General features: G+C 31.3%; 1 long non-coding RNA gene across 1 annotated transcript; it reads right to left on the bottom strand.

Annotated features, from left to right (window-relative positions):
- Nucleotides 1-299: 299 nt before the first annotated feature.
- LOC134229657 (uncharacterized) lies at nucleotides 300-1212 on the bottom strand. The gene is made up of 4 exons (XR_009984217.1): nucleotides 1066-1212; nucleotides 803-940; nucleotides 607-673; nucleotides 300-420 (listed from the first exon to the last, which is right to left on the bottom strand). It is a non-coding gene; the product is annotated as an uncharacterized LOC134229657 (long non-coding RNA).
- Between the last annotated feature and the right edge of the window lie 8399 nt (nucleotides 1213-9611).

Here is a 9611-nt window from a genome sequence, read left to right as displayed (position 1 = left end):
TACTGTGGAGTTTGCTGAATAAGTCATTTGGGAACTTCAGGTGTAATAATCCATATATTCATTGCATTAAAATATTTCCCTTTCTGTTTTATTTCTTTGACATTATTGATACCAAAGAGATGACTTTTCAGGCTTTCTGGAAAGCCAAACTTGTATTTCCTTATTTTAATTTTTCTAATGACTACATATGTATGTGTATACATTGAAAATATCAGACTAAGGACATAATGATCAATATGTAATTAGTCAAAAGGTAGATTCATCTTTTAATGAAATAGATATAATTATCTCACCTTCTTTGTATGACAGATATTAGATTGATGATCAAAAGTAGAAACAATATTCCAACTCCAGCGGAAATGACGTAAGGCTGTATCCGCTTGATGACGTCAAAAATTGATGGCTCAGCTGGGGTTGGTTCTGAAAAAGAAATATATTCCCTTAAAAAGAAATAAGGAAGGAAAAAATTAATTACATATGCTACTTAACTTTCACTTAAGAAAAGGTTTTAAAATAGAAACGTAACATCCTTCTTGGTCGTCATATTTAACATAAAATAACAGAATCTTATTTGGAATAAGTTGAACTAAAATATGAACTAAATACCACATGCCTGTACTGTTTGTACTATCTGTTGTTGTTTCGTTGGGTCCTATATTTGAAATATCTTTCCCTTTGAATAAAAATAAACAACATAAACGAGTACATATATTAACAAACATACATTTCATTGACTGTAAAATTTGATGGTAAATAGCAATTATGCAACTAGACATACGGGTATTTGTCTAGTTTTACTCACCATACGCCACATTTAAAATAGCGAGGCTGGTAAACACTTTCATCAGTTTCTTTTGCCATCCTTCTGCTAAAGTGCAAGACATCGAAGCTTTGTAAGTTATCCTATTTTAGTGAACTGGTTGTGTCTGAATTCTAATAACTGTTCGAATATAAAATTTGGATAAAATTTAAAGTAATTTAAGTTTGTTTTTAAGGTAAAACCTGTCATTTTCGAGGAAAAAATAATTTTGATTTTGTTTTATATCATATGTGTATTATTCTTACCATTAATATAAGAACTATTTCCAGTCAAGGCTCTCCAACCAAAGTGTGCATTAAGAAACCTAAGATATTTGATCAACCTTACTTAAATAAATTCGAACAACACACAAAAAATTATACAACAACTTCCTTGTTAGAAGTTCCTCCACACCGTGACATCTGGCTCCAGCTTATATAGGAAGTTAACCAATGGAAATATTTATTTCAAAATTAAAATTATTGCACAAGTGATTTTGTAATAAAGTAACATATAGGATCCAGGACAATTATTATTCGTATTTTGATTGAAAATTATAATTAGTTTCCAATTACTTGGAAGTAGTAAAGTAACTTGTACTTGATATCAATACGTTATACCAATAATGATGAGTATAAAAAGAAAGGCTTAACAATTGACATAAAATATGTCAGCCAAAAACACGATCCAATGCTATTATATTTGTTAACACGGTCATTTTAACGACCTTAAAATATACGAAATGCTGACCTTAAACGAGGTTGTTAAAATCCCTGTAATATTAACTTATCAATGAGTAGCCTGTCTTGTTTTATAACTGATCGTACCAAAAGCAGAGTCTTGAGTGGCGAATAAGTTTTGTGACAAGAACATCTCTAGCATATCATATTGGAATATCTTTACATAAATAAGGAAAATTGGAGATAGAAAAGCTGAAGTCCTCTCATAAAATTTTGTTGTTAGTTAGCCTTTATCATCTGTAGTCAGCATAACATCAAAATACGAAACAGATGTGAATGACTCTGTGGTGTCTTTTATTTCAAATTCACTGGAATATTCTCCTTCGATTCGACAATGAAAATAACTATTGTTAATTGATAAAACATCGTTTATATATCTGAATGTTCAATATTGTTTTCCTCTAAGCAAGTAAAAGTTTTTGAATATCTTCTGATTCAAAGGAATATAAAACCGGTCAGCTGATAAAGAAGTACAATTAGTGTCCATTAGAATTCCAACAGTTTGTTAGAAAACTTTTTTTTGAGACTTCTTCAATATTGTTAATAGTTTTTGTTTCAATCAAGTTCTGAGAGACATACATCGATGACTTAGAATTGTCATCGGAAAAAAAAATATTATGCAATTTGTATACTTTTTAAAGTGTTTAAGCATTAATATAGATATTTTTTATAAGACGTGTGCTAATCATAGGACTGGATCCGGCAAATTCATAAGTGGATGAATGAACTTTTAAAAGAACACGAAAATGGAAATACATTTATATAAATCAAAATATAATTTTGGTTAGTATGGACCTTTACCTTTCTAAAGTATGCTCAATATCTTAAAAGCTCTTTAGATTTATTTTTAACTATATCTACTATATCTAGAAAGTAAAAAACCACATGTATAACAATATACACAGTTCACATTCTGATTTATTAGTTAGTTACACTATTATAATTAAAATTAAAGCGATAAATAGTAAAGATAAACATCAAGACTAGGCTTTTTGACATCATTTAGGCAACTTCTTAAATAAAAAACTCGAAAAACCTTTAATATTTCTTTTTAAATATTTTATCATACACTAGTAGATCGCCTTTTAAACATTACTTTTAATTACTTTGTTTTAAAATCGTTCTTCACACAAGATACTATATAGTACTGGAATTCGTAATTGAAAATGTAGTTATGTAGTTCTTGAAGAAGGATCATCGTATGATACAGACATAAATTAAAATAAGTATTTAGACTTTCATATAGCAAATATGTCAAACAGTCTATGGATCTACTATTCAAAAAGTCAATGATATCTATATTTTAACCAAGACTAAAAATCATGAGCTTCTGTGAAAATTGTGAGAAATAAGAATTATTTCTCAATGTTCTGTATATCTCTAGATATGTTTACCAATCTTGTAATTTTCAATTTTCCCTATTTTCCAAGACTAGCTTATACCGTAAATGGCTTGCGTAATGAAATCGCCGTATCCTTTTTAACAACCAGTCTTACTGAACACTGAAATCACTCCAAGCATATTAATTAAATATTTAATTAGAGTCAAGCATCAATTTTGAGCTTTAAACACAATGGATACGTTATATATAATATTTATATTATAAATACAGACAGATAACCCTCAATTCAATTTGATTTCTCTACGTTGTCACTTCTGGCGCGTCTTGTTTATTAAGATCACAGTACAGATGTTTGCTTGTTATATGGGCTGGTGTGATCACAAAAACATTCCGCTTTATGGACCTTTATCCATCCCTTTTTGTCCTGTCTTTTAGGGGGAAGAAAGAACACACATCTGTCGCCAACAAAATGTACTAAAATAACAGCTGATTTTGCATCCTGTTGTCTGAAATTTAATTTTTAGAATTTTAAATTATTTTTATTCTTTGTCATTATTTGAAAGTAGGTTTAGCCTGTGGTGTTGAAAACATATTTAAAATTCTTTTTCATATTTTCTGCTCAATATATAATAAATATTATAATTTTTTAGCATATTTTAGCATATGAAGTAACAAATACCATAATGCAAACATGATATGTTAATACGAACCATACGATACTACCAATACACTTCAGCTGAAGCTCTTGATTGCTTTATGCTTCTAACGTGAGATGCTTGTGTGTATGTAAGCGTGTTTGTGTTTTAAGTTTGCTCATAATACTTGTATGAATGAAGAGAATAAATGGAATGCATGGAAAATGAATATGTTCTACATCAAATGCTCCCCAGGTCGAAATATTTGTAAAAATTATCATCCTATGAAAGTAGATTTTTTTTCAAAAATTAATTTCTTTGATTAAATCTTCTTTACCCAAGCTAGATGGAAAGTACACTTTTCAAAACTATATTTTGAGATTATTGTTTTCTCTCTTCAGATTCATATACTATCAGTATATTTCACGAATTTATTGCCAATGCGAAACAGAAGTTGAGATCCATTTGTACATTTTACAATGCGATGTAAATTTTATTGCCAAAGATATACACCGAAGAATAACCTTGGTTTTTAACTAGGTTCAAGCATATAGGGATGTACTATTAGTTACACAGTCAGTTAGTGACCTATTACGGATTCATATAGGGTGTGAAATGGAAATCCGTATTGGGCGAGGCGAAGCCGATTCCCAATACGGATTTCCATTTCATACCCTGTATGAATCCGTATTAGGTCACTAACTGACTGTGTAACGAATTTATCCCGCTGAAGACCTTTTTCAATATAAAAAATATATTTGTGCATATTATGAAAATATTAGTTTTAATCCAATAACAATCAACATAAAATATCGTTACGGTTACAAGAAATTTAACTAAACTACCTACGTTAACCGTTTCTTGGCCGCCATTTATATTTACAATAACAACGCTTCGAACGGAATCGCGTGCCCGATTTTCATATTACGCCTCGACGGAGACGTAACGGAGATGTAATACGGAAAATTTCAGGACGTCATGTGATTAGCTTTTGTCCAATCAGTAATCGACAAATTTGTCTGAAGCGGGATAAATGAACATAACAGTATGTTTCTTGCATATTTTGACAAATTTTATTTCTTTTATTTACGTTAAGAACAAATTCGTTTAAGAACAATGAAAGGAAATGCAAAATTCAAATTTTCTACAGAGTTGTTTAATGTATCCTTTTTACAATTACAAGCCCCCCATATTTAATTATTTTGGAATAATTATTTTTTTTTATTGACGAAATGTCAGTTAATCTGAACAAGACAGCAAACCCAAAACACCAAGAAAGTAACTCATTATGAGTTCTCATTAGAACAAATTAATATCATTATTTTATCTCTTGAGGTTTGTACTATAGAACAATTTTACATGTATTATGAATTTAAAAAAATTTCATTTCCAACGCCATTATCAATAGAAAGGTAATTGTTCTGCGCTTTCGTACCATCAGGATTCCAAATTTTCTATGAAAATAGATTTAAACATACAAACCTTTTTTGTAATATTGACACGAGAGAAAGTATTAGAACCAGGACCACTATTATCAGCTGTGTTAGCTCTATAATCATACTGAGGTTATCTGGAATTAATACCAATATCTGCAACGTTAATTAGCTCACTAACAAAGATTTATTGTTTTTGTTAACATAAGGTACAAATAATCTCTAGGCAAAAATAATCACTTAAAGTGGCTAGGATAAAAAAAGATGAAAATATTGTATTATTGACATGCCGTCATTGTAAATTAATTGATGGAGGTGAAAATAATTTTGGACAGATCTACAGTTGTTACTTATGCTTAAGTTGAAATGGGCAAACAATTATTGAATGTTTTTAAACAGATGTATACTGTAGAGAATTAAAGAATTCTTACCATTTTTTAAGTTGTTAAATAATTCATAGAAAGGTCAATAAATGTGCTCAGAATGATTGAATGATTAAACATTGAAAAACGTAGGGACATAATTAAGTAATATTACACAAACTGTTCCTTGATTGTAAAAACAAAACACAAAGTGGCTCCGTCACATTTTTAAAAATATTGAGTTTGACAACTAAATAGGTTCAATTACTTAAATGGATTATTATTTAGACCTATCTTTCATTTATTTACAACAATCTATAACTTATCAAGTTGATATTCAATAGATGCTTTGTTTCTCATTAACAATATATATAGACAGTGTGTTCGCGAAAATATCATTCTCGCCTTTATTATTATTCGATAAGATTATATAGAAGAGTGACCACAATTCGTGAAAATTTTGTTTGGCTAATAAAGAGTTAATGTCTAACTCTCAAAAAAATAAGATGTCGAGAAAATTAAGTGATGTATAGTATTTATTTATATCGGGACCCCGCATATGCCTAGGTCACATTTAAACCGATGGTCGGGCGACTAAATTTTTCTGGTCTTGTCGGCTGAAAGAACAGGATCGGCCGACACAGTATCGGGCGACACGGAGCAGTCACATTATCTCCTAAGGACACCGATGACTTGGATAAATAACACAAAAAAATCTTTTTTCTATAGAAATTAGCAATGTTTTTTCATAGATCTATATTTATATACTGTATATGGGGAAAATAACTCGCGGTGCTAATATTCGCTATATTCACGGCGTTAACGAATCCGTGAATTCAAGAAACAGTGAATAAATTTTCAATAATCTCCATGTTTTATTTGGAAATTTGAGAATAGACTACGATAGATTCATATAGGTGTACGTGCAGTCCATGGTCATTTCAGTAATTACGAGTACAGTAATACCGTCATTCAATTATTTTAATTATCACGCTTTACTTTAATTCAAATCGGCAGATAATAACTGTTTGTTCAAAAGCTGTTTTAATAGCCAACGCTACATGTTTCATCAATCAAAACATGTGGGCCATGGGTTTTGATTACCCGTGCCTAACTAATGTTACCACGTGTATTTGTTACCTGCATTATCATGCATATTTAGTTCATGTAGTTTTTATCGACATTTTGGTTAAAAAATCATTCAAATAAATATCAAACTTACTGCAGATGTGGAAGAATATTATTTCGTAGAACTACATAAACACATTTATTTCCGTTCAGTGGTTTTCGCCGCGTTGTATTGAAGATCTTGGGTGCACATGCACTCATCGTAATAGCATATATAGGAAAGTCATTTGACATTTAGAGTGAGGAACTTTTAATAATAACTGGACTTGTGTTAATTAATTATTAAATCTAACAATTTTATAATAACCTACCCTGTTGTTCGTGATATAAAGACATAACGCTGATTAATGTCGTTTACATGTAGCTATGTATGGATTAAACGGATATAGACAAGGGAGGTAACTTTTATTATATACAAATTCCGCGAATTCAAGAAACCGCGATCGTGTCAGATCTGAGAAAAACGTGAAAATTACAACCCGTGAAATTAATCCCCTATACAGTAGGTGACGTGAGTAAAGTTTGCAAGGCAAAGTGGCGGAATCTTATAAAATTGTGACTCAATGTTGAAAATGTGTGCTAAATTTGTATGGAATTGCATAAAAACGACAAATGGTGCATATCTAAGCAGCAAAGAATACTTAAGATTTCTTTATATATTACGGATTAATTATTTATGTCACTTCCATTCAAAATATTTATATCAAATCATGCATCAAAATTTTGTTTGTGTTATGTATCCCTAATAGGATGACTATTCACAAGTCGGCCAGTCGTCGCCCGATCCTCGAGCTCTGAGCTACGGTTTGATTTTAACCGTCGGCCGAAATTTTCAACACCCTTATTGTCTAACGACGGACGACCGACTTAATAAACTGAACGCCGATGGTCGGACGATGATCGAAGGCTGGTTGACGGATAACTGCGGTTGAAGAAATCCGCCACCGACGCATGAAAAATTATAACTTGGACCGATGGACACAAAATTGGTCGGCCGACCAAAAAATAAGTCAAAATCGGCTAAGACAACGACCGATGAACTGACGACTGTCACCCGAAGAATCCCAATTTTGCTACAAAACCCGTCGGCCGTTGGTCGTTTTTAATATATTCGATCAATGCATACTATCTCTGCAAGATATATTATTGTTTTCAGCGGCAGCTCACACAAATTGGTCCGACCAAAATAGTTCCATCATGATTAAGTAGATACAACATTATTGTTCATGATAAGAGTGAAGTTGTGTATTTCATACGTTAAAGAAATCAAACATAACGTCAAAATATTATTAGAAAATCACTTTCCCCCCGAAATGCAAATAAAAAATATCAATATTCCTACGCTCGCTCCCTCCTCAGCCTTTTTTTTTTTTTTTTTACATGTTTGATAATAGAGAATATTTAGGTCATTCTTCGATTCATATTTTTTCACCGATGAATTGATAATACTATATCAACAATTGTATTAAGTACATGTTTATAGTCTGTTAATTATCATACAATTTCCTTTTAAGAAAAAATAAATCATTCTGTGTGTGTATATTATTAAATGACGGAATTTTCAATCCCTGGCTGGATTCTGTGTACACTTTGTAAACTGTAGGGGATAAAATGTGTGGCAAAACGAGAACTGGGTCGGACATTCGGGTTCGTGTTGGAGTTCAGCATAGGCTTACCATTTTATATAGAACTTGAATAATGTAAGTAATATCTGCGACGAATACATTAGCATATTTCAGTAATTTTCAAAACAAAAAAGGTTTTCAGTTTAGAATTTTCCGATCCGGTCTTGATTTTCCTAACACTGCCATTTTAAACACAAGTTGTTGCAGATGCAAATGTTAGAACAAACTATATATAGTTCAACAGGGATTGTATAATTTTTATTAATCAGAATTCGTATTCATATGATCTAATTAAGAAAAGAAAAGTTTTGTCTGCCATCGTAACTTCTCGGCAAAACAAAACGTGTTCCTCCGAGCTCGCTGGATGCGTTTAACAGCTCCATCGCACGTGTGTAGATCAAGGCTAATGTTGGTCTTGCGGACACAGGTTCATGTAGGCCTATGTGTACCGTTTGTTAGGAGACTGGGTGACCTCACCATGCTCACGAAATTTACACCAGTTCCATAACTAGGCCCTAGACATTGCAGTTTTTTATTAACGTCATTATAAACACTGATAAGCATATTAAATCTAAAAGTCGAATATCTTTGGATATGGGGTAACCCATATCTATTCTTGTTAGAAATGTGACTGGGGTTTTAAAGGTCTTATCTGAAACTCATTCATTTTATTGTCGGAGGCTTAGCGAATGAACAATTACAAACTTTTTTTTATGTCTTTTAGGTTTGACGCTGGCAACAAAATTTGAGACTGGTACCTCCCGATCACGAAACGAGAGCTCAAAAATATAAGGCATCTCTCTGCTTCAGAGACCATTCTAAATTTGTTTTAAAATTCAAGAAGAAACCTTTGATATTCATAAATGTTCTTTACAGTAAACACTTTCTTTTAAGGTAGTCCGATCCTCAGGTATATAAAATTAGCAGTTAAGTAATCAAAAGTACTCATAAAAGTATCTCTGAATCCACAAAGATATGTAAATTTATCCACAGCATTTCTTGAAAGTTAAACATGAGGTTAATCATATTATATAGAGAAAAATGTCAAATCTCAAATATTTTTGCAGAAAAAAAGAATTGGAATATCAGCAATGCATTTTCTAATTGCAAATTGATCAGCAAATATATTTTAGGGTAGAAAACGATAGGTATCCAGGCATTCAGAGAAATTGTCATGATTTTCATACTTATTTGGTATTTTTTGTCTTCTATTTCTGTCATGTATTCTATGATACATAGTGTAAAAGGCTTTTGCTATCATTGCAAGACACCACAATCCACTTTGCGTTTCATATCATGCTAATAATCATTGGTATCTAAGGCTGGATTCAAGAAAATCTTATTTCTCTAAAACTGTATTTAATTTTTTCTCCTTTTATAGGGTACAAATGTCAACTTTTATAAGACCTTTTCTAAGACTTCCAAAGACCTTGAATCTTATAAAGATTAATAAAATGAAAATTGTTGAATGAAAAAATTTCATTTACAAGCTTCATTTTGATGCATTTCAAATTAAATACTGATTTTTGGAGTTATCCTTCCTGGCT

This window comes from Saccostrea cucullata, unplaced genomic scaffold (assembly GCF_032062105.1).
Source record: "Saccostrea cucullata isolate Sc308-1 unplaced genomic scaffold, CSIRO_AGI_Scuc_v1 ctg4875, whole genome shotgun sequence".
Lineage (NCBI taxonomy): Eukaryota > Metazoa > Mollusca > Bivalvia > Ostreida > Ostreidae > Saccostrea > Saccostrea cuccullata.
Note: the sequence above shows the minus strand (reverse complement) of the source record. Positions and strands in the feature narration are given on the sequence as shown.